At 51.3% G+C, this 24,319-nt stretch overlaps 13 non-coding genes across 13 annotated transcripts; all 13 read left to right on the top strand.

Moving 5' to 3' along the window:
* The first annotated feature begins 1,438 nt into the window (after positions 1 to 1,438).
* Positions 1,439 to 1,522, top strand: Trnal-uaa. Its single transcript has one exon. It is a non-coding gene; the product is annotated as a tRNA-Leu (tRNA).
* A 1,572-nt stretch (positions 1,523 to 3,094) lies between these two features.
* On the top strand, positions 3,095 to 3,178 carry Trnal-uaa. The gene has a single exon. It is a non-coding gene; the product is annotated as a tRNA-Leu (tRNA).
* A 3,230-nt stretch (positions 3,179 to 6,408) lies between these two features.
* On the top strand, positions 6,409 to 6,492 carry Trnal-uaa. The gene has a single exon. It is a non-coding gene; the product is annotated as a tRNA-Leu (tRNA).
* Positions 6,493 to 8,062: 1,570 nt separating this feature from the next.
* Positions 8,063 to 8,146, top strand: Trnal-uaa. Its single transcript has one exon. It is a non-coding gene; the product is annotated as a tRNA-Leu (tRNA).
* A 1,572-nt stretch (positions 8,147 to 9,718) lies between these two features.
* On the top strand, positions 9,719 to 9,802 carry Trnal-uaa. The gene has a single exon. It is a non-coding gene; the product is annotated as a tRNA-Leu (tRNA).
* A 1,572-nt stretch (positions 9,803 to 11,374) lies between these two features.
* Positions 11,375 to 11,458, top strand: Trnal-uaa. Its single transcript has one exon. It is a non-coding gene; the product is annotated as a tRNA-Leu (tRNA).
* Positions 11,459 to 13,030: 1,572 nt separating this feature from the next.
* On the top strand, positions 13,031 to 13,114 carry Trnal-uaa. Its single transcript has one exon. It is a non-coding gene; the product is annotated as a tRNA-Leu (tRNA).
* Positions 13,115 to 14,686: 1,572 nt separating this feature from the next.
* Positions 14,687 to 14,770, top strand: Trnal-uaa. Its single transcript has one exon. It is a non-coding gene; the product is annotated as a tRNA-Leu (tRNA).
* A 1,572-nt stretch (positions 14,771 to 16,342) lies between these two features.
* Positions 16,343 to 16,426, top strand: Trnal-uaa. The gene has a single exon. It is a non-coding gene; the product is annotated as a tRNA-Leu (tRNA).
* Positions 16,427 to 17,998: 1,572 nt separating this feature from the next.
* On the top strand, positions 17,999 to 18,082 carry Trnal-uaa. Its single transcript has one exon. It is a non-coding gene; the product is annotated as a tRNA-Leu (tRNA).
* A 1,572-nt stretch (positions 18,083 to 19,654) lies between these two features.
* Trnal-uaa lies at positions 19,655 to 19,738 on the top strand. Its single transcript has one exon. It is a non-coding gene; the product is annotated as a tRNA-Leu (tRNA).
* Positions 19,739 to 21,310: 1,572 nt separating this feature from the next.
* Trnal-uaa lies at positions 21,311 to 21,394 on the top strand. Its single transcript has one exon. It is a non-coding gene; the product is annotated as a tRNA-Leu (tRNA).
* Positions 21,395 to 22,966: 1,572 nt separating this feature from the next.
* Positions 22,967 to 23,050, top strand: Trnal-uaa. The gene has a single exon. It is a non-coding gene; the product is annotated as a tRNA-Leu (tRNA).
* Positions 23,051 to 24,319: the final 1,269 nt, after the last annotated feature.

Below are 24,319 nucleotides of genomic sequence, written 5' to 3'. Positions count from 1 at the left end.
GAGCGGCCGAAAACAAATAGCGGAACATAGTTTCCTGGTGCCGGGTTTTAGCTCTTCTCACGGACGTTTCCGTGGTCGTTGTGTTGTGGCTCAGGGCTATTCCATTTTCCTTCCCTAAAAGGCAACGCGAGAGACTGTCAGGCAAATCCCAAGTGATCTGTACACGGACTAAGACGTCCGCACGTCTGCCAACATTCTCGCCAACTTGTATGCCGTGCCAACGACACGGGTTCATGTCCGATTACCGAAATTAGGCAGCGTTGGCCATGGTTAGTGCTCGGCTGGGTGACGAACTAGGAAGTCCGCGTGTGTTGGTTTCTTCAGTTTTGCCTTTTTCCTTAGTTTTTGGTGCTGCTGTGCGGTAATGGTACGGTCCAGCTCGCTGACCCCCCTCTTGCTCTCGGTACGCAAAGGCGCGAACGTGCGGCCACAGTCAAATGAAAGGGTCCGTTGTGTGTTTGTCGATGTGGACTCTCCCAGTCGTTTCTAGCGCCTGTCCTCTACATATACGCCCATTTGCAAGCGTCAGCTTTCGCGTCAGCCGAGCAAAGTCGAGACAAGTCGACACATGGAGACACACGATGCTGTGAATCGTAATCCGCACTAGCCTACGAAGGGAGAAGGGAAACCATTTGTACCGTTGAAAACACTCTCCTGCGTAAAGGAGACAACTTCCGTGCGATGTCCGGCCTTCGAACCCGGAGCAGCTACTTGGGAAGCAACCATGCTGACCGACACACCACCACCGCCTTCTGCTACGCGCTGCTTGCGCCATCATGTGTCGCCTTCCCTCCTGGCGCCAGAGGCCGAAGGCGATAGCGCTGCAGGCGCTCAACGCCGAGTGCAACGCGAGCACCACTGAACCCGATTTCCTGGCGCTGCTAGGGTGACATACTGTAACTAGGCGCAGAACTGACTTTCTCTGATAAATTGGCCCTTTAATGCACATCAGGGCGAACACGAAATTTCTAATATGAAGTACTCACTGACGATCCAAAGACGTTTCAGTATGTATGCGTCGGTACCACCGGGGCAGTGCCTAAGTATTGGAAAGTGAAGGCCGACAGTTAGAGCCTCACATGAAATATTTCATTGGCTTCCCACGAGTGCGTAATGCACAGCGTGGCTGTTGCTAGGAAACGGTCTCATTCGCCGTTCGTTAATATCTAGTTTTCTTTGCATCAATGTGAAAATGTTCCTATTACTAAATACAGTTTTGCTAGTCACAGTTCAAACTGGAAGCGACGGAAGAAAGCGGTCCAACGCGCCACATTGTTTCCCGAAAGCGAGGGTGCGTTTAGTACGCCACATCTGACATTGCGTCTCACATATTCTGAAACTGACATAATTCCATCCTACCGAAAAAAGAAACAGATTTCGGAGTGAGGTTCCTGAGGTCTTGCTAGAGATGGAAGTCACTGGAGCGCTTGTCTTGCGCGTCAGATTGGCCGAGCGGTCTAAGGCGCCAGATTTAAGCTCTGCTTCCCGTAAGGGAGCGTGGGTTCGAACCCCACATCTGACAATGCTTTTTAAACATTCTGAAACTAACGTACTCCCTTGATCTTATAGAACAAGTAAATTACGCAGAAACACGCCGTGGAGATTTTACTAGAGACGACAGTGACAGCAGTGCGGGCGTCGCACGTCCGATAGCCCGAGCGGCCGAAAACAAATAGCGGAACATAGTTTCCTGGTGCCGGGTTTTAGCTCTTCTCACGGACGTTTCCGTGGTCGTTGTGTTGTGGCTCAGGGCTATTCCATTTTCCTTCCCTAAAAGGCAACGCGAGAGACTGTCAGGCAAATCCCAAGTGATCTGTACACGGACTAAGACGTCCGCACGTCTGCCAACATTCTCGCCAACTTGTATGCCGTGCCAACGACACGGGTTCATGTCCGATTACCGAAATTAGGCAGCGTTGGCCATGGTTAGTGCTCGGCTGGGTGACGAACTAGGAAGTCCGCGTGTGTTGGTTTCTTCAGTTTTGCCTTTTTCCTTAGTTTTTGGTGCTGCTGTGCGGTAATGGTACGGTCCAGCTCGCTGACCCCCCTCTTGCTCTCGGTACGCAAAGGCGCGAACGTGCGGCCACAGTCAAATGAAAGGGTCCGTTGTGTGTTTGTCGATGTGGACTCTCCCAGTCGTTTCTAGCGCCTGTCCTCTACATATACGCCCATTTGCAAGCGTCAGCTTTCGCGTCAGCCGAGCAAAGTCGAGACAAGTCGACACATGGAGACACACGATGCTGTGAATCGTAATCCGCACTAGCCTACGAAGGGAGAAGGGAAACCATTTGTACCGTTGAAAACACTCTCCTGCGTAAAGGAGACAACTTCCGTGCGATGTCCGGCCTTCGAACCCGGAGCAGCTACTTGGGAAGCAACCATGCTGACCGACACACCACCACCGCCTTCTGCTACGCGCTGCTTGCGCCATCATGTGTCGCCTTCCCTCCTGGCGCCAGAGGCCGAAGGCGATAGCGCTGCAGGCGCTCAACGCCGAGTGCAACGCGAGCACCACTGAACCCGATTTCCTGGCGCTGCTAGGGTGACATACTGTAACTAGGCGCAGAACTGACTTTCTCTGATAAATTGGCCCTTTAATGCACATCAGGGCGAACACGAAATTTCTAATATGAAGTACTCACTGACGATCCAAAGACGTTTCAGTATGTATGCGTCGGTACCACCGGGGCAGTGCCTAAGTATTGGAAAGTGAAGGCCGACAGTTAGAGCCTCACATGAAATATTTCATTGGCTTCCCACGAGTGCGTAATGCACAGCGTGGCTGTTGCTAGGAAACGGTCTCATTCGCCGTTCGTTAATATCTAGTTTTCTTTGCATCAATGTGAAAATGTTCCTATTACTAAATACAGTTTTGCTAGTCACAGTTCAAACTGGAAGCGACGGAAGAAAGCGGTCCAACGCGCCACATTGTTTCCCGAAAGCGAGGGTGCGTTTAGTACGCCACATCTGACATTGCGTCTCACATATTCTGAAACTGACATAATTCCATCCTACCGAAAAAAGAAACAGATTTCGGAGTGAGGTTCCTGAGGTCTTGCTAGAGATGGAAGTCACTGGAGCGCTTGTCTTGCGCGTCAGATTGGCCGAGCGGTCTAAGTCGCCAGATTTAAGCTCTGCTTCCCGTAAGGGAGCGTGGGTTCGAACCCCACATCTGACAATGCTTTTTAAACATTCTGAAACTAACGTACTCCCTTGATCTTATAGAACAAGTAAATTACGCAGAAACACGCCGTGGAGATTTTACTAGAGACGACAGTGACAGCAGTGCGGGCGTCGCACGTCCGATAGCCCGAGCGGCCGAAAACAAATAGCGGAACATAGTTTCCTCGTGCCGGGTTTTAGCTCTTCTCACGGACGTTTCCGTGGTCGTTGTGTTGTGGCTCAGGGCTATTCCATTTTCCTTCCCTAAAAGGCAACGCGAGAGACTGTCAGGCAAATCCCAAGTGATCTGTACACGGACTAAGACGTCCGCACGTCTGCCAACATTCTCGCCAACTTGTATGCCGTGCCAACGACACGGGTTCATGTCCGATTACCGAAATTAGGCAGCGTTGGCCATGGTTAGTGCTCGGCTGGGTGACGAACTAGGAAGTCCGCGTGTGTTGGTTTCTTCAGTTTTGCCTTTTTCCTTAGTTTTTGGTGCTGCTGTGCGGTAATGGTACGGTCCAGCTCGCTGACCCCCCTCTTGCTCTCGGTACGCAAAGGCGCGAACGTGCGGCCACAGTCAAATGAAAGGGTCCGTTGTGTGTTTGTCGATGTGGACTCTCCCAGTCGTTTCTAGCGCCTGTCCTCTACATATACGCCCATTTGCAAGCGTCAGCTTTCGCGTCAGCCGAGCAAAGTCGAGACAAGTCGACACATGGAGACACACGATGCTGTGAATCGTAATCCGCACTAGCCTACGAAGGGAGAAGGGAAACCATTTGTACCGTTGAAAACACTCTCCTGCGTAAAGGAGACAACTTCCGTGCGATGTCCGGCCTTCGAACCCGGAGCAGCTACTTGGGAAGCAACCATGCTGACCGACACACCACCACCGCCTTCTGCTACGCGCTGCTTGCGCCATCATGTGTCGCCTTCCCTCCTGGCGCCAGAGGCCGAAGGCGATAGCGCTGCAGGCGCTCAACGCCGAGTGCAACGCGAGCACCACTGAACCCGATTTCCTGGCGCTGCTAGGGTGACATACTGTAACTAGGCGCAGAACTGACTTTCTCTGATAAATTGGCCCTTTAATGCACATCAGGGCGAACACGAAATTTCTAATATGAAGTACTCACTGACGATCCAAAGACGTTTCAGTATGTATGCGTCGGTACCACCGGGGCAGTGCCTAAGTATTGGAAAGTGAAGGCCGACAGTTAGAGCCTCACATGAAATATTTCATTGGCTTCCCACGAGTGCGTAATGCACACAGCGTGGCTGTTGCTAGGAAACGGTCTCATTCGCCGTTCGTTAATATCTAGTTTTCTTTGCATCAATGTGAAAATGTTCCTATTACTAAATACAGTTTTGCTAGTCACAGTTCAAACTGGAAGCGACGGAAGAAAGCGGTCCAACGCGCCACATTGTTTCCCGAAAGCGAGGGTGCGTTTAGTACGCCACATCTGACATTGCGTCTCACATATTCTGAAACTGACATAATTCCATCCTACCGAAAAAGAAACAGATTTCGGAGTGAGGTTCCTGAGGTCTTGCTAAAGATGGAAGTCACTGGAGCGCTTGTCTTGCGCGTCAGATTGGCCGAGCGGTCTAAGGCGCCAGATTAAGCTCTGCTTCCCGTAAGGGAGCGTGGGTTCGAACCCCACATCTGACAATGCTATTTAAACATTCTGAAACTAACGTACTCCCTTGATCTTATAGAACAAGTAAATTACGCAGAAACACGCCGTGGAGATTTTACTAGAGACGACAGTGACAGCAGTGCGGGCGTCGCACGTCCGATAGCCCGAGCGGCCGAAAACAAATAGCGGAACATAGTTTCCTCGTGCCGGGTTTTAGCTCTTCTCCACGGACGTTTCCGTGGTCGTTGTGTTGTGCTCAGGGCTATTCCATTTTCCTTCCCTAAAGGCAACGCGAGCGAGAGACTGTCAGGCAAATCCCAAGTGATCTGTACACGGACTAAGACGTCCGCACGTCTGCCAACATTCTCGCCAACTTGTATGCCGTGCCAACGACACGGGTTCATGTCCGATTACCGAAATTAGGCAGCGTTGGCCATGGTTAGTGCTCGGCTGGGTGACGAACTAGGAAGTCCGCGTGTGTTGGTTTCTTCAGTTTTGCCTTTTTCCTTAGTTTTTGGTGCTGCTGTGCGGTAATGGTACGGTCCAGCTCGCTGACCCCCCTCTTGCTCTCGGTACGCAAAGGCGCGAACGTGCGGCCACAGTCAAATGAAGGGTCCGTTGTGTGTTTTGTCGATGTGGACTCTCCCAGTCGTTTCTAGCGCCTGTCCTCTACATATACGCCCATTTGCAAGCGTCAGCTTTCGCGTCAGCCGAGCAAAGTCGAGACAAGTCGACACATGGAGACACACGATGCTGTGAATCGTAATCCGCACTAGCCTACGAAGGGAGAAGGGAAACCATTTGTACCGTTAAAACCACTCTCCTGCGTAAAGGAGACAACTTCCGTGCGATGTCCGGCCTTCGAACCCGGAGCAGGCTACTTGGGAAGCAACCATGCTGACCGACACACCACCACCGCCTTCTGCTACGCGCTGCTTGCGCCATCATGTGTCGCCTTCCCTCCTGGCGCCAGAGGCCGAAGGCGATAGCGCTGCAGGCGCTCAACGCCGAGTTGCAACGCGAGCACCACTGAACCCGATTTCCTGGCGCTGCTAGGGTGACATACTGTAACTAGGCGCAGAACTGACTTTCTCTGATAAATTGGCCCTTTAATGCACATCAGGGCGAACACGAATTTCTAATATGAAGTACTCACTGACGATCCAAAGACGTTTCAGTATGTATGCGTCGGTACCACCGGGGCAGTGCCTAAGTATTGGAAAGTGAAGGCCGACAGTTAGAGCCTCACATGAAATATTTCATTGGCTTCCCACGAGTGCGTAATGCACAGCGTGCTGTTGCTAGGAAACGGTCTCATTCGCCGTTCGTTAATATCTAGTTTTCTTTGCATCAATGTGAAAATGTTCCTATTACTAAATACAGTTTTGCTAGTCACAGTTCAAACTGGAAGCGACGGAAGAAAGCGGTCCAACGCGCACATTGTTTCCCGAAAGCGAGGGTGCGTTTAGTACGCCACATCTGACATTGCGTCTCACATATTCTGAAACTGACATAATTCCATCCTACCGAAAAAAGAAACAGATTTCGGAGTGAGGTTCCTGAGGTCTTGCTAAAGATGGAAGTCACTGGAGCGCTTGTCTTGCGCGTCAGATTGGCCGAGCGGTCTAAGGCGCCAGATTTAAGCTCTGCTTCCCGTAAGGGAGCGTGGGTTCGAACCCCACATCTGACAATGCTATTTAAACATTCTGAAACTAACGTACTCCCTTGATCTTATAGAACAAGTAAATTACGCAGAAACACGCCGTGGAGATTTTACTAGAGACGACAGTGACAGCAGTGCGGGCGTCGCACGTCCGATAGCCCGAGCGGCCGAAAACAAATAGCGGAACATAGTTTCCTCGTGCCGGGTTTTAGCTCTTCTCACGGACGTTTCCGTGGTCGTTGTGTTGTGGCTCAGGGCTATTCCATTTTCCTTCCCTAAAAGGCAACGCGAGAGACTGTCAGGCAAATCCCAAGTGATCTGTACACGGACTAAGACGTCCGCACGTCTGCCAACATTCTCGCCAACTTGTATGCCGTGCCAACGACACGGGTTCATGTCCGATTACCGAAATTAGGCAGCGTTGGCCATGGTTAGTGCTCGGCTGGGTGACGAACTAGGAAGTCCGCGTGTGTTGGTTTCTTCAGTTTTGCCTTTTTCCTTAGTTTTTGGTGCTGCTGTGCGGTAATGGTACGGTCCAGCTCGCTGACCCCCCTCTTGCTCTCGGTACGCAAAGGCGCGAACGTGCGGCCACAGTCAAATGAAAGGGTCCGTTGTGTGTTTGTCGATGTGGACTCTCCCAGTCGTTTCTAGCGCCTGTCCTCTACATATACGCCCATTTGCAAGCGTCAGCTTTCGCGTCAGCCGAGCAAAGTCGAGACAAGTCGACACATGGAGACACACGATGCTGTGAATCGTAATCCGCACTAGCCTACGAAGGAGAGGGAAACCATTTGTACCGTTAAAAACACTCTCCTGCGTAAAGGAGACAACTTCCGTGCGATGTCCGGCCTTCGAACCCGGAGCAGCTACTTGGGAAGCAACCATGCTGACCGACACACCACCACCGCCTTCTGCTACGCGCTGCTTGCGCCATCATGTGTCGCCTTCCCTCCTGGCGCCAGAGGCCGAAGGCGATAGCGCTGCAGGCGCTCAACGCCGAGTGCAACGCGAGCACCACTGAACCCGATTTCCTGGCGCTGCTAGGGTGACATACTGTAACTAGGCGCAGAACTGACTTTCTCTGATAAATTGGCCCTTTAATGCACATCAGTGCGAACACGAAATTTCTAATATGAAGTACTCACTGACGATCCAAAGACGTTTCAGTATGTATGCGTCGGTACCACCGGGGCAGTGCCTAAGTATTGGAAAGTGAAGGCCGACAGTTAGAGCCTCACATGAAATATTTCATTGGCTTCCCACGAGTGCGTAATGCACAGCGTGGCTGTTGCTAGGAAACGGTCTCATTCGCCGTTCGTTAATATCTAGTTTTCTTTGCATCAATGTGAAAATGTTCCTATTACTAAATACAGTTTTGCTAGTCACAGTTCAAACTGGAAGCGACGGAAGAAAGCGGTCCAACGCGCCACATTGTTTCCCGAAAGCGAGGGTGCGTTTAGTACGCCACATCTGACATTGCGTCTCACATATTCTGAAACTGACATAATTCCATCCTACCGAAAAAAGAAACAGATTTCGGAGTGAGGTTCCTGAGGTCTTGCTAAAGATGGAAGTCACTGGAGCGCTTGTCTTGCGCGTCAGATTGGCCGAGCGGTCTAAGGCGCCAGATTTAAGCTCTGCTTCCCGTAAGGGAGCGTGGGTTCGAACCCCACATCTGACAATGCTATTTAAACATTCTGAAACTAACGTACTCCCTTGATCTTATAGAACAAGTAAATTACGCAGAAACACGCCGTGGAGATTTTACTAGAGACGACAGTGACAGCAGTGCGGGCGTCGCACGTCCGATAGCCCGAGCGGCCGAAAACAAATAGCGGAACATAGTTTCCTCGTGCCGGGTTTTAGCTCTTCTCACGGACGTTTCCGTGGTCGTTGTGTTGTGGCTCAGGGCTATTCCATTTTCCTTCCCTAAAAGGCAACGCGAGAGACTGTCAGGCAAATCCCAAGTGATCTGTACACGGACTAAGACGTCCGCACGTCTGCCAACATTCTCGCCAACTTGTATGCCGTGCCAACGACACGGGTTCATGTCCGATTACCGAAATTAGGCAGCGTTGGCCATGGTTAGTGCTCGGCTGGGTGACGAACTAGGAAGTCCGCGTGTGTTGGTTTCTTCAGTTTTGCCTTTTTCCTTAGTTTTTGGTGCTGCTGTGCGGTAATGGTACGGTCCAGCTCGCTGACCCCCCTCTTGCTCTCGGTACGCAAAGGCGCGAACGTGCGGCCACAGTCAAATGAAAGGGTCCGTTGTGTGTTTGTCGATGTGGACTCTCCCAGTCGTTTCTAGCGCCTGTCCTCTACATATACGCCCATTTGCAAGCGTCAGCTTTCGCGTCAGCCGAGCAAAGTCGAGACAAGTCGACACATGGAGACACACGATGCTGTGAATCGTAATCCGCACTAGCCTACGAAGGGAGAAGGGAAACCATTTGTACCGTTAAAAACACTCTCCTGCGTAAAGGAGACAACTTCCGTGCGATGTCCGGCCTTCGAACCCGGAGCAGCTACTTGGGAAGCAACCATGCTGACCGACACACCACCACCGCCTTCTGCTACGCGCTGCTTGCGCCATCATGTGTCGCCTTCCCTCCTGGCGCCAGAGGCCGAAGGCGATAGCGCTGCAGGCGCTCAACGCCGAGTGCAACGCGAGCACCACTGAACCCGATTTCCTGGCGCTGCTAGGGTGACATACTGTAACTAGGCGCAGAACTGACTTTCTCTGATAAATTGGCCCTTTAATGCACATCAGGGCGAACACGAAATTTCTAATATGAAGTACTCACTGACGATCCAAAGACGTTTCAGTATGTATGCGTCGGTACCACCGGGGCAGTGCCTAAGTATTGGAAAGTGAAGGCCGACAGTTAGAGCCTCACATGAAATATTTCATTGGCTTCCCACGAGTGCGTAATGCACAGCGTGGCTGTTGCTAGGAAACGGTCTCATTCGCCGTTCGTTAATATCTAGTTTTCTTTGCATCAATGTGAAAATGTTCCTATTACTAAATACAGTTTTGCTAGTCACAGTTCAAACTGGAAGCGACGGAAGAAAGCGGTCCAACGCGCCACATTGTTTCCCGAAAGCGAGGGTGCGTTTAGTACGCCACATCTGACATTGCGTCTCACATATTCTGAAACTGACATAATTCCATCCTACCGAAAAAAGAAACAGATTTCGGAGTGAGGTTCCTGAGGTCTTGCTAAAGATGGAAGTCACTGGAGCGCTTGTCTTGCGCGTCAGATTGGCCGAGCGGTCTAAGGCGCCAGATTTAAGCTCTGCTTCCCGTAAGGGAGCGTGGGTTCGAACCCCACATCTGACAATGCTATTTAAACATTCTGAAACTAACGTACTCCCTTGATCTTATAGAACAAGTAAATTACGCAGAAACACGCCGTGGAGATTTTACTAGAGACGACAGTGACAGCAGTGCGGGCGTCGCACGTCCGATAGCCCGAGCGGCCGAAAACAAATAGCGGAACATAGTTTCCTCGTGCCGGGTTTTAGCTCTTCTCACGGACGTTTCCGTGGTCGTTGTGTTGTGGCTCAGGGCTATTCCATTTTCCTTCCCTAAAAGGCAACGCGAGAGACTGTCAGGCAAATCCCAAGTGATCTGTACACGGACTAAGACGTCCGCACGTCTGCCAACATTCTCGCCAACTTGTATGCCGTGCCAACGACACGGGTTCATGTCCGATTACCGAAATTAGGCAGCGTTGGCCATGGTTAGTGCTCGGCTGGGTGACGAACTAGGAAGTCCGCGTGTGTTGGTTTCTTCAGTTTTGCCTTTTTCCTTAGTTTTTGGTGCTGCTGTGCGGTAATGGTACGGTCCAGCTCGCTGACCCCCCTCTTGCTCTCGGTACGCAAAGGCGCGAACGTGCGGCCACAGTCAAATGAAAGGGTCCGTTGTGTGTTTGTCGATGTGGACTCTCCCAGTCGTTTCTAGCGCCTGTCCTCTACATATACGCCCATTTGCAAGCGTCAGCTTTCGCGTCAGCCGAGCAAAGTCGAGACAAGTCGACACATGGAGACACACGATGCTGTGAATCGTAATCCGCACTAGCCTACGAAGGGAGAAGGGAAACCATTTGTACCGTTAAAAACACTCTCCTGCGTAAAGGAGACAACTTCCGTGCGATGTCCGGCCTTCGAACCCGGAGCAGCTACTTGGGAAGCAACCATGCTGACCGACACACCACCACCGCCTTCTGCTACGCGCTGCTTGCGCCATCATGTGTCGCCTTCCCTCCTGGCGCCAGAGGCCGAAGGCGATAGCGCTGCAGGCGCTCAACGCCGAGTGCAACGCGAGCACCACTGAACCCGATTTCCTGGCGCTGCTAGGGTGACATACTGTAACTAGGCGCAGAACTGACTTTCTCTGATAAATTGGCCCTTTAATGCACATCAGGGCGAACACGAAATTTCTAATATGAAGTACTCACTGACGATCCAAAGACGTTTCAGTATGTATGCGTCGGTACCACCGGGGCAGTGCCTAAGTATTGGAAAGTGAAGGCCGACAGTTAGAGCCTCACATGAAATATTTCATTGGCTTCCCACGAGTGCGTAATGCACAGCGTGGCTGTTGCTAGGAAACGGTCTCATTCGCCGTTCGTTAATATCTAGTTTTCTTTGCATCAATGTGAAAATGTTCCTATTACTAAATACAGTTTTGCTAGTCACAGTTCAAACTGGAAGCGACGGAAGAAAGCGGTCCAACGCGCCACATTGTTTCCCGAAAGCGAGGGTGCGTTTAGTACGCCACATCTGACATTGCGTCTCACATATTCTGAAACTGACATAATTCCATCCTACCGAAAAAAGAAACAGATTTCGGAGTGAGGTTCCTGAGGTCTTGCTAAAGATGGAAGTCACTGGAGCGCTTGTCTTGCGCGTCAGATTGGCCGAGCGGTCTAAGGCGCCAGATTTAAGCTCTGCTTCCCGTAAGGGAGCGTGGGTTCGAACCCCACATCTGACAATGCTATTTAAACATTCTGAAACTAACGTACTCCCTTGATCTTATAGAACAAGTAAATTACGCAGAAACACGCCGTGGAGATTTTACTAGAGACGACAGTGACAGCAGTGCGGGCGTCGCACGTCCGATAGCCCGAGCGGCCGAAAACAAATAGCGGAACATAGTTTCCTCGTGCCGGGTTTTAGCTCTTCTCACGGACGTTTCCGTGGTCGTTGTGTTGTGGCTCAGGGCTATTCCATTTTCCTTCCCTAAAAGGCAACGCGAGAGACTGTCAGGCAAATCCCAAGTGATCTGTACACGGACTAAGACGTCCGCACGTCTGCCAACATTCTCGCCAACTTGTATGCCGTGCCAACGACACGGGTTCATGTCCGATTACCGAAATTAGGCAGCGTTGGCCATGGTTAGTGCTCGGCTGGGTGACGAACTAGGAAGTCCGCGTGTGTTGGTTTCTTCAGTTTTGCCTTTTTCCTTAGTTTTTGGTGCTGCTGTGCGGTAATGGTACGGTCCAGCTCGCTGACCCCCCTCTTGCTCTCGGTACGCAAAGGCGCGAACGTGCGGCCACAGTCAAATGAAAGGGTCCGTTGTGTGTTTGTCGATGTGGACTCTCCCAGTCGTTTCTAGCGCCTGTCCTCTACATATACGCCCATTTGCAAGCGTCAGCTTTCGCGTCAGCCGAGCAAAGTCGAGACAAGTCGACACATGGAGACACACGATGCTGTGAATCGTAATCCGCACTAGCCTACGAAGGGAGAAGGGAAACCATTTGTACCGTTAAAAACACTCTCCTGCGTAAAGGAGACAACTTCCGTGCGATGTCCGGCCTTCGAACCCGGAGCAGCTACTTGGGAAGCAACCATGCTGACCGACACACCACCACCGCCTTCTGCTACGCGCTGCTTGCGCCATCATGTGTCGCCTTCCCTCCTGGCGCCAGAGGCCGAAGGCGATAGCGCTGCAGGCGCTCAACGCCGAGTGCAACGCGAGCACCACTGAACCCGATTTCCTGGCGCTGCTAGGGTGACATACTGTAACTAGGCGCAGAACTGACTTTCTCTGATAAATTGGCCCTTTAATGCACATCAGGGCGAACACGAAATTTCTAATATGAAGTACTCACTGACGATCCAAAGACGTTTCAGTATGTATGCGTCGGTACCACCGGGGCAGTGCCTAAGTATTGGAAAGTGAAGGCCGACAGTTAGAGCCTCACATGAAATATTTCATTGGCTTCCCACGAGTGCGTAATGCACAGCGTGGCTGTTGCTAGGAAACGGTCTCATTCGCCGTTCGTTAATATCTAGTTTTCTTTGCATCAATGTGAAAATGTTCCTATTACTAAATACAGTTTTGCTAGTCACAGTTCAAACTGGAAGCGACGGAAGAAAGCGGTCCAACGCGCCACATTGTTTCCCGAAAGCGAGGGTGCGTTTAGTACGCCACATCTGACATTGCGTCTCACATATTCTGAAACTGACATAATTCCATCCTACCGAAAAAAGAAACAGATTTCGGAGTGAGGTTCCTGAGGTCTTGCTAAAGATGGAAGTCACTGGAGCGCTTGTCTTGCGCGTCAGATTGGCCGAGCGGTCTAAGGCGCCAGATTTAAGCTCTGCTTCCCGTAAGGGAGCGTGGGTTCGAACCCCACATCTGACAATGCTATTTAAACATTCTGAAACTAACGTACTCCCTTGATCTTATAGAACAAGTAAATTACGCAGAAACACGCCGTGGAGATTTTACTAGAGACGACAGTGACAGCAGTGCGGGCGTCGCACGTCCGATAGCCCGAGCGGCCGAAAACAAATAGCGGAACATAGTTTCCTCGTGCCGGGTTTTAGCTCTTCTCACGGACGTTTCCGTGGTCGTTGTGTTGTGGCTCAGGGCTATTCCATTTTCCTTCCCTAAAAGGCAACGCGAGAGACTGTCAGGCAAATCCCAAGTGATCTGTACACGGACTAAGACGTCCGCACGTCTGCCAACATTCTCGCCAACTTGTATGCCGTGCCAACGACACGGGTTCATGTCCGATTACCGAAATTAGGCAGCGTTGGCCATGGTTAGTGCTCGGCTGGGTGACGAACTAGGAAGTCCGCGTGTGTTGGTTTCTTCAGTTTTGCCTTTTTCCTTAGTTTTTGGTGCTGCTGTGCGGTAATGGTACGGTCCAGCTCGCTGACCCCCCTCTTGCTCTCGGTACGCAAAGGCGCGAACGTGCGGCCACAGTCAAATGAAAGGGTCCGTTGTGTGTTTGTCGATGTGGACTCTCCCAGTCGTTTCTAGCGCCTGTCCTCTACATATACGCCCATTTGCAAGCGTCAGCTTTCGCGTCAGCCGAGCAAAGTCGAGACAAGTCGACACATGGAGACACACGATGCTGTGAATCGTAATCCGCACTAGCCTACGAAGGGAGAAGGGAAACCATTTGTACCGTTAAAAACACTCTCCTGCGTAAAGGAGACAACTTCCGTGCGATGTCCGGCCTTCGAACCCGGAGCAGCTACTTGGGAAGCAACCATGCTGACCGACACACCACCACCGCCTTCTGCTACGCGCTGCTTGCGCCATCATGTGTCGCCTTCCCTCCTGGCGCCAGAGGCCGAAGGCGATAGCGCTGCAGGCGCTCAACGCCGAGTGCAACGCGAGCACCACTGAACCCGATTTCCTGGCGCTGCTAGGGTGACATACTGTAACTAGGCGCAGAACTGACTTTCTCTGATAAATTGGCCCTTTAATGCACATCAGGGCGAACACGAAATTTCTAATATGAAGTACTCACTGACGATCCAAAGACGTTTCAGTATGTATGCGTCGGTACCACCGGGGCAGTGCCTAAGTATTGGAAAGTGAAGGCCGACAGTTAGAGCCTCACATGAAATATTTCATTGGCTTCCCACGAGTGCGTAATGCACAGCGTGGCTGTTGCTAGGAAACGGTCTCATTCGCCGTTCGTTAATATCTAGTTTTCTTTGCATCAATGTGAAAATGTTCCTATTACTAAATACAGTTTTGCTAGTCACAGTTCAAACTGGAAGCGACGGAAGAAAGCGGTCCAACGCGCCACATTGTTTCCCGAAAGCGAGGGTGCGTTTAGTACGCCACATCTGACATTGCGTCTCACATATTCTGAAACTGACATAATTCCATCCTACCGAAAAAAGAAACAGATTTCGGAGTGAGGTTCCTGAGGTCTTGCTAAAGATGGAAGTCACTGGAGCGCTTGTCTTGCGCGTCAGATTGGCCGAGCGGTCTAAGGCGCCAGATTTAAGCTCTGCTTCCCGTAAGGGAGCGTGGGTTCGAACCCCACATCTGACAATGCTATTTAAACATTCTGAAACTAACGTACTCCCTTGATCTTATAGAACAAGTAAATTACGCAGAAACACGCCGTGGAGATTTTACTAGAGACGACAGTGACAGCAGTGCGGGCGTCGCACGTCCGATAGCCCGAGCGGCCGAAAACAAATAGCGGAACATAGTTTCCTCGTGCCGGGTTTTAGCTCTTCTCACGGACGTTTCCGTGGTCGTTGTGTTGTGGCTCAGGGCTATTCCATTTTCCTTCCCTAAAAGGCAACGCGAGAGACTGTCAGGCAAATCCCAAGTGATCTGTACACGGACTAAGACGTCCGCACGTCTGCCAACATTCTCGCCAACTTGTATGCCGTGCCAACGACACGGGTTCATGTCCGATTACCGAAATTAGGCAGCGTTGGCCATGGTTAGTGCTCGGCTGGGTGACGAACTAGGAAGTCCGCGTGTGTTGGTTTCTTCAGTTTTGCCTTTTTCCTTAGTTTTTGGTGCTGCTGTGCGGTAATGGTACGGTCCAGCTCGCTGACCCCCCTCTTGCTCTCGGTACGCAAAGGCGCGAACGTGCGGCCACAGTCAAATGAAAGGGTCCGTTGTGTGTTTGTCGATGTGGACTCTCCCAGTCGTTTCTAGCGCCTGTCCTCTACATATACGCCCATTTGCAAGCGTCAGCTTTCGCGTCAGCCGAGCAAAGTCGAGACAAGTCGACACATGGAGACACACGATGCTGTGAATCGTAATCCGCACTAGCCTACGAAGGGAGAAGGGAAACCATTTGTACCGTTAAAAACACTCTCCTGCGTAAAGGAGACAACTTCCGTGCGATGTCCGGCCTTCGAACCCGGAGCAGCTACTTGGGAAGCAACCATGCTGACCGACACACCACCACCGCCTTCTGCTACGCGCTGCTTGCGCCATCATGTGTCGCCTTCCCTCCTGGCGCCAGAGGCCGAAGGCGATAGCGCTGCAGGCGCTCAACGCCGAGTGCAACGCGAGCACCACTGAACCCGATTTCCTGGCGCTGCTAGGGTGACATACTGTAACTAGGCGCAGAACTGACTTTCTCTGATAAATTGGCCCTTTAATGCACATCAGGGCGAACACGAAATTTCTAATATGAAGTACTCACTGACGATCCAAAGACGTTTCAGTATGTATGCGTCGGTACCACCGGGGCAGTGCCTAAGTATTGGAAAGTGAAGGCCGACAGTTAGAGCCTCACATGAAATATTTCATTGGCTTCCCACGAGTGCGTAATGCACAGCGTGGCTGTTGCTAGGAAACGGTCTCATTCGCCGTTCGTTAATATCTAGTTTTCTTTGCATCAATGTGAAAATGTTCCTATTACTAAATACAGTTTTGCTAGTCACAGTTCAAACTGGAAGCGACGGAAGAAAGCGGTCCAACGCGCCACATTGTTTCCCGAAAGCGAGGGTGCGTTTAGTACGCCACATCTGACATTGCGTCTCACATATTCTGAAACTGACATAATTCCATCCTACCGAAAAAAGAAACAGATTTCGGAGTGAGGTTCCTGAGGTCTTGCTAAAGATGGAAGTCACTGGAGCGCTTGTCTTGCGCGTCAGATTGGCCGAGCGGTCTAAGGCGCCAGATTTAAGCTCTGCTTCCCGTAAGGGAGCGTGGGTTCGAACCCCACATCTGACAATGCTATTTAAACATTCTGAAACTAACGTACTCCCTTGATCTTATAGAACAAGTAAATTACGCAGAAACACGCCGTGGAGATTTTACTAGAGACGACAGTGACAGCAGTGCGGGCGTCGCACGTCCGATAGCCCGAGCGGCCGAAAACAAATAGCGGAACATAGTTTCCTCGTGCCGGGTTTTAGCTCTTCTCACGGACGTTTCCGTGGTCGTTGTGTTGTGGCTCAGGGCTATTCCATTTTCCTTCCCTAAAAGGCAACGCGAGAGACTGTCAGGCAAATCCCAAGTGATCTGTACACGGACTAAGACGTCCGCACGTCTGCCAACATTCTCGCCAACTTGTATGCCGTGCCAACGACACGGGTTCATGTCCGATTACCGAAATTAGGCAGCGTTGGCCATGGTTAGTGCTCGGCTGGGTGACGAACTAGGAAGTCCGCGTGTGTTGGTTTCTTCAGTTTTGCCTTTTTCCTTAGTTTTTGGTGCTGCTGTGCGGTAATGGTACGGTCCAGCTCGCTGACCCCCCTCTTGCTCTCGGTACGCAAAGGCGCGAACGTGCGGCCACAGTCAAATGAAAGGGTCCGTTGTGTGTTTGTCGATGTGGACTCTCCCAGTCGTTTCTAGCGCCTGTCCTCTACATATACGCCCATTTGCAAGCGTCAGCTTTCGCGTCAGCCGAGCAAAGTCGAGACAAGTCGACACATGGAGACACACGATGCTGTGAATCGTAATCCGCACTAGCCTACGAAGGGAGAAGGGAAACCATTTGTACCGTTAAAAACACTCTCCTGCGTAAAGGAGACAACTTCCGTGCGATGTCCGGCCTTCGAACCCGGAGCAGCTACTTGGGAAGCAACCATGCTGACCGACACACCACCACCGCCTTCTGCTACGCGCTGCTTGCGCCATCATGTGTCGCCTTCCCTCCTGGCGCCAGAGGCCGAAGGCGATAGCGCTGCAGGCGCTCAACGCCGAGTGCAACGCGAGCACCACTGAACCCGATTTCCTGGCGCTGCTAGGGTGACATACTGTAACTAGGCGCAGAACTGACTTTCTCTGATAAATTGGCCCTTTAATGCACATCAGGGCGAACACGAAATTTCTAATATGAAGTACTCACTGACGATCCAAAGACGTTTCAGTATGTATGCGTCGGTACCACCGGGGCAGTGCCTAAGTATTGGAAAGTGAAGGCCGACAGTTAGAGCCTCACATGAAATATTTCATTGGCTTCCCACGAGTGCGTAATGCACAGCGTGGCTGTTGCTAGGAAACGGTCTCATTCGCCGTTCGTTAATATCTAGTTTTCTTTGCATCAATGTGAAAATGTTCCTATTACTAAATACAGTTTTGCTAGTCACAGTTCAAACTGGAAGCGACGGAAGAAAGCGGTCCAACGCGCCACATTGTTTCCCGAAAGCGAGGGTGCGTTTAGTACGCCACATCTGACATTGCGTCTCACATATTCTGAAACTGACATAATTCCATCCTACCGAAAAAAGAAACAGATTTCGGAGTGAGGTTCCTGAGGTCTTGCTAAAGATGGAAGTCACTGGAGCGCTTGTCTTGCGCGTCAGATTGGCCGAGCGGTCTAAGGCGCCAGATTTAAGCTCTGCTTCCCGTAAGGGAGCGTGGGTTCGAACCCCACATCTGACAATGCTATTTAAACATTCTGAAACTAACGTACTCCCTTGATCTTATAGAACAAGTAAATTACGCAGAAACACGCCGTGGAGATTTTACTAGAGACGACAGTGACAGCAGTGCGGGCGTCGCACGTCCGATAGCCCGAGCGGCCGAAAACAAATAGCGGAACATAGTTTCCTCGTGCCGGGTTTTAGCTCTTCTCACGGACGTTTCCGTGGTCGTTGTGTTGTGGCTCAGGGCTATTCCATTTTCCTTCCCTAAAAGGCAACGCGAGAGACTGTCAGGCAAATCCCAAGTGATCTGTACACGGACTAAGACGTCCGCACGTCTGCCAACATTCTCGCCAACTTGTATGCCGTGCCAACGACACGGGTTCATGTCCGATTACCGAAATTAGGCAGCGTTGGCCATGGTTAGTGCTCGGCTGGGTGACGAACTAGGAAGTCCGCGTGTGTTGGTTTCTTCAGTTTTGCCTTTTTCCTTAGTTTTTGGTGCTGCTGTGCGGTAATGGTACGGTCCAGCTCGCTGACCCCCCTCTTGCTCTCGGTACGCAAAGGCGCGAACGTGCGGCCACAGTCAAATGAAAGGGTCCGTTGTGTGTTTGTCGATGTGGACTCTCCCAGTCGTTTCTAGCGCCTGTCCTCTACATATACGCCCATTTGCAAGCGTCAGCTTTCGCGTCAGCCGAGCAAAGTCGAGACAAGTCGACACATGGAGACACACGATGCTGTGAATCGTAATCCGCACTAGCCTACGAAGGGAGAAGGGAAACCATTTGTACCGTTGAAAACACTCTCCTGCGTAAAGGAGACAACTTCCGTGCGATGTCCGGCCTTCGAACCCGGAGCAGCTACTTGGGAAGCAACCATGCTGACCGACACACCACCACCGCCTTCTGCTACGCGCTGCTTGCGCCATCATGTGTCGCCTTCCCTCCTGGCGCCAGAGGCCGAAGGCGATAGCGCTGCAGGCGCTCAACGCCGAGTGCAACGCGAGCACCACTGAACCCGATTTCCTGGCGCTGCTAGGGTGACATACTGTAACTAGGCGCAGAACTGACTTTCTCTGATAAATTGGCCCTTTAATGCACATCAGGGCGAACACGAAATTTCTAATATGAAGTACTCACTGACGATCCAAAGACGTTTCAGTATGTATGCGTCGGTACCACCGGGGCAGTGCCTAAGTATTGGAAAGTGAAGGCCGACAGTTAGAACCTCACATGAAATATTTCATTGGCTTCCCACGAGTGCGTAATGCACAGCGTGGCTGTTGCTAGGAAACGGTCTCATTCGCCGTTCGTTAATATCTAGTTTTCTTTGCATCAATGTGAAAATGTTCCTATTACTAAATACAGTTTTGCTAGTCACAGTTCAAACTGGAAGCGACGGAAGAAAGCGGTCCAACGCGCCACATTGTTTCCCGAAAGCGAGGGTGCGTTTAGTACGCCACATCTGACATTGCGTCTCACATATTCTGAAACTGACATAATTCCATCCTACCGAAAAAAGAAACAGATTTCGGAGTGAGGTTCCTGAGGTCTTGCTAAAGATGGAAGTCACTGGAGCGCTTGTCTTGCGCGTCAGATTGGCCGAGCGGTCTAAGGCGCCAGATTTAAGCTCTGCTTCCCGTAAGGGAGCGTGGGTTCGAACCCCACATCTGACAATGCTATTTAAACATTCTGAAACTAACGTACTCCCTTGATCTTATAGAACAAGTAAATTACGCAGAAACACGCCGTGGAGATTTTACTAGAGACGACAGTGACAGCAGTGCGGGCGTCGCACGTCCGATAGCCCGAGCGGCCGAAAACAAATAGCGGAACATAGTTTCCTCGTGCCGGGTTTTAGCTCTTCTCACGGACGTTTCCGTGGTCGTTGTGTTGTGGCTCAGGGCTATTCCATTTTCCTTCCCTAAAAGGCAACGCGAGAGACTGTCAGGCAAATCCCAAGTGATCTGTACACGGACTAAGACGTCCGCACGTCTGCCAACATTCTCGCCAACTTGTATGCCGTGCCAACGACACGGGTTCATGTCCGATTACCGAAATTAGGCAGCGTTGGCCATGGTTAGTGCTCGGCTGGGTGACGAACTAGGAAGTCCGCGTGTGTTGGTTTCTTCAGTTTTGCCTTTTTCCTTAGTTTTTGGTGCTGCTGTGCGGTAATGGTACGGTCCAGCTCGCTGACCCCCCTCTTGCTCTCGGTACGCAAAGGCGCGAACGTGCGGCCACAGTCAAATGAAAGGGTCCGTTGTGTGTTTGTCGATGTGGACTCTCCCAGTCGTTTCTAGCGCCTGTCCTCTACATATACGCCCATTTGCAAGCGTCAGCTTTCGCGTCAGCCGAGCAAAGTCGAGACAAGTCGACACATGGAGACACACGATGCTGTGAATCGTAATCCGCACTAGCCTACGAAGGGAGAAGGGAAACCATTTGTACCGTTAAAAACACTCTCCTGCGTAAAGGAGACAACTTCCGTGCGATGTCCGGCCTTCGAACCCGGAGCAGCTACTTGGGAAGCAACCATGCTGACCGACACACCACCACCGCCTTCTGCTACGCGCTGCTTGCGCCATCATGTGTCGCCTTCCCTCCTGGCGCCAGAGGCCGAAGGCGATAGCGCTGCAGGCGCTCAACGCCGAGTGCAACGCGAGCACCACTGAACCCGATTTCCTGGCGCTGCTAGGGTGACATACTGTAACTAGGCGCAGAACTGACTTTCTCTGATAAATTGGCCCTTTAATGCACATCAGGGCGAACACGAAATTTCTAATATGAAGTACTCACTGACGATCCAAAGACGTTTCAGTATGTATGCGTCGGTACCACCGGGGCAGTGCCTAAGTATTGGAAAGTGAAGGCCGACAGTTAGAGCCTCACATGAAATATTTCATTGGCTTCCCACGAGTGCGTAATGCACAGCGTGGCTGTTGCTAGGAAACGGTCTCATTCGCCGTTCGTTAATATCTAGTTTTCTTTGCATCAATGTGAAAATGTTCCTATTACTAAATACAGTTTTGCTAGTCACAGTTCAAACTGGAAGCGACGGAAGAAAGCGGTCCAACGCGCCACATTGTTTCCCGAAAGCGAGGGTGCGTTTAGTACGCCACATCTGACATTGCGTCTCACATATTCTGAAACTGACATAATTCCATCCTACCGAAAAAAGAAACAGATTTCGGAGTGAGGTTCCTGAGGTCTTGCTAGAGATGGAAGTCACTGGAGCGCTTGTCTTGCGCGTCAGATTGGCCGAGCGGTCTAAGGCGCCAGATTTAAGCTCTGCTTCCCGTAAGGGAGCGTGGGTTCGAACCCCACATCTGACAATGCTATTTAAACATTCTGAAACTAACGTACTCCCTTGATCTTATAGAACAAGTAAATTACGCAGAAACACGCCGTGGAGATTTTACTAGAGACGACAGTGACAGCAGTGCGGGCGTCGCACGTCCGATAGCCCGAGCGGCCGAAAACAAATAGCGGAACATAGTTTCCTCGTGCCGGGTTTTAGCTCTTCTCACGGACGTTTCCGTGGTCGTTGTGTTGTGGCTCAGGGCTATTCCATTTTCCTTCCCTAAAAGGCAACGCGAGAGACTGTCAGGCAAATCCCAAGTGATCTGTACACGGACTAAGACGTCCGCACGTCTGCCAACATTCTCGCCAACTTGTATGCCGTGCCAACGACACGGGTTCATGTCCGATTACCGAAATTAGGCAGCGTTGGCCATGGTTAGTGCTCGGCTGGGTGACGAACTAGGAAGTCCGCGTGTGTTGGTTTCTTCAGTTTTGCCTTTTTCCTTAGTTTTTGGTGCTGCTGTGCGGTAATGGTACGGTCCAGCTCGCTGACCCCCCTCTTGCTCTCGGTACGCAAAGGCGCGAACGTGCGGCCACAGTCAAATGAAAGGGTCCGTTGTGTGTTTGTCGATGTGGACTCTCCCAGTCGTTTCTAGCGCCTGTCCTCTACATATACGCCCATTTGCAAGCGTCAGCTTTCGCGTCAGCCGAGCAAAGTCGAGACAAGTCGACACATGGAGACACACGATGCTGTGAATCGTAATCCGCACTAGCCTACGAAGGGAGAAGGGAAACCATTTGTACCGTTGAAAACACTCTCCTGCGTAAAGGAGACAACTTCCGTGCGATGTCCGGCCTTCGAACCCGGAGCAGCTACTTGGGAAGCAACCATGCTGACCGACACACCACCACCGCCTTCTGCTACGCGCTGCTTGCGCCATCATGTGTCGCCTTCCCTCCTGGCGCCAGAGGCCGAAGGCGATAGCGCTGCAGGCGCTCAACGCCGAGTGCAACGCGAGCACCACTGAACCCGATTTCCTGGCGCTGCTAGGGTGACATACTGTAACTAGGCGCAGAACTGACTTTCTCTGATAAATTGGCCCTTTAATGCACATCAGGGCGAACACGAAATTTCTAATATGAAGTACTCACTGACGATCCAAAGACGTTTCAGTATGTATGCGTCGGTACCACCGGGGCAGTGCCTAAGTATTGGAAAGTGAAGGCCGACAGTTAGAGCCTCACATGAAATATTTCATTGGCTTCCCACGAGTGCGTAATGCACAGCGTGGCTGTTGCTAGGAAACGGTCTCATTCGCCGTTCGTTAATATCTAGTTTTCTTTGCATCAATGTGAAAATGTTCCTATTACTAAATACAGTTTTGCTAGTCACAGTTCAAACTGGAAGCGACGGAAGAAAGCGGTCCAACGCGCCACATTGTTTCCCGAAAGCGAGGGTGCGTTTAGTACGCCACATCTGACATTGCGTCTCACATATTCTGAAACTGACATAATTCCATCCTACCGAAAAAAGAAACAGATTTCGGAGTGAGGTTCCTGAGGTCTTGCTAAAGATGGAAGTCACTGGAGCGCTTGTCTTGCGCGTCAGATTGGCCGAGCGGTCTAAGGCGCCAGATTTAAGCTCTGCTTCCCGTAAGGGAGCGTGGGATCGAACCCCACATCTGACAATGCTATTTAAACATTCTGAAACTAACGTACTCCCTTGATCTTATAGAACAAGTAAATTACGCAGAAACACGCCGTGGAGATTTTACTAGAGACGACAGTGACAGCAGTGCGGGCGTCGCACGTCCGATAGCCCGAGCGGCCGAAAACAAATAGCGGAACATAGTTTCCTCGTGCCGGGTTTTAGCTCTTCTCACGGACGTTTCCGTGGTCGTTGTGTTGTGGCTCAGGGCTATTCCATTTTCCTTCCCTAAAAGGCAACGCGAGAGACTGTCAGGCAAATCCCAAGTGATCTGTACACGGACTAAGACGTCCGCACGTCTGCCAACATTCTCGCCAACTTGTATGCCGTGCCAACGACGCGGGTTCATGTCCGATTACCGAAATTAGGCAGCGTTGGCCATAGTTAGTGCTCGGCTGGGTGACGAACTAGGAAGTCCGCGTGTGTTGGTTTCTTCAGTTTTGCCTTTTTCCTTAGTTTTTGGTGCTGCTGTGCGGTAATGGTACGGTCCAGCTCGCTGACCCCCCTCTTGCTCTCGGTACGCAAAGGCGCGAACGTGCGGCCACAGTCAAATGAAAGGGTCCGTTGTGTGTTTGTCGATGTGGACTCTCCCAGTCGTTTCTAGCGCCTGTCCTCTACATATACGCCCATTTGCAAGCGTCAGCTTTCGCGTCAGCCGAGCAAAGTCGAGACAAGTCGACACATGGAGACACACGATGCTGTGAATCGTAATCCGCACTAGCCTACGAAGGGAGAAGGGAAACCATTTGTACCGTTGAAAACACTCTCCTGCGTAAAGGAGACAACTTCCGTGCGATGTCCGGCCTTCGAACCCGGAGCAGCTACTTGGGAAGCAACCATGCTGACCGACACACCACCACCGCCTTCTGCTACGCGCTGCTTGCGCCATCATGTGTCGCCTTCCCTCCTGGCGCCAGAGGCCGAAGGCGATAGCGCTGCAGGCGCTCAACGCCGAGTGCAACGCGAGCACCACTGAACCCGATTTCCTGGCGCTGCTAGGGTGACATACTGTAACTAGGCGCAGAACTGACTTTCTCTGATAAATTGGCCCTTTAATGCACATCAGGGCGAACACGAAATTTCTAATATGAAGTACTCACTGACGATCCAAAGACGTTTCAGTATGTATGCGTCGGTACCACCGGGGCAGTGCCTAAGTATTGGAAAGTGAAGGCCGACAGTTAGAGCCTCACATGAAATATTTCATTGGCTTCCCACGAGTGCGTAATGCACAGCGTGGCTGTTGCTA

This window comes from Schistocerca piceifrons, unplaced genomic scaffold (assembly GCF_021461385.2).
Source record: "Schistocerca piceifrons isolate TAMUIC-IGC-003096 unplaced genomic scaffold, iqSchPice1.1 HiC_scaffold_1279, whole genome shotgun sequence".
Classification (NCBI taxonomy): domain Eukaryota; kingdom Metazoa; phylum Arthropoda; class Insecta; order Orthoptera; family Acrididae; genus Schistocerca; species Schistocerca piceifrons.
This window is presented reverse-complemented; position numbering and strand designations above follow the sequence as displayed.